General features: G+C 31.0%; 1 protein-coding gene across 1 annotated transcript in view; it reads right to left on the bottom strand.

Moving 5' to 3' along the window:
• The window catches only part of LOC119585427 (THO complex subunit 5 homolog), a 24,124-nt gene that overhangs the window by 17,419 nt on the left and 6,389 nt on the right, over positions 1 to 316 (bottom strand).

The following is a 316-nucleotide window of genomic DNA, read 5'->3' as shown; positions in this document are numbered from 1 at the left end:
TAATATGCATAACTTAAGATTTTGGAAAAGCCCATCTCTATTTTCATTTCCATGATTCCATACTGCTTCTTAAAGTTTAGCAAGTTTTACCTGCCTGGTGGGTAACCAACTTTCGCCTTCAATTTACCCTAAAAGAGCAAGTTAAATCTTAAAATTTTGCTCACTGGAAATCATCCCAAAAGGAATGCATATAGTAAATAACTAATGGCAATATCAAAAATCATGTTGGACAAAAAGCCCTTCAAAATTTATGTTTGAAGGAACAATATGTCTGAAAGAGTAAATTATTTAAACAATGATTTAAACCTTTTGAATC

The sequence above is a fragment of the Penaeus monodon genome, chromosome 19 (assembly GCF_015228065.2).
Source record: "Penaeus monodon isolate SGIC_2016 chromosome 19, NSTDA_Pmon_1, whole genome shotgun sequence".
In the NCBI taxonomy this organism is placed as follows: domain Eukaryota; kingdom Metazoa; phylum Arthropoda; class Malacostraca; order Decapoda; family Penaeidae; genus Penaeus; species Penaeus monodon.
This window is presented reverse-complemented; position numbering and strand designations above follow the sequence as displayed.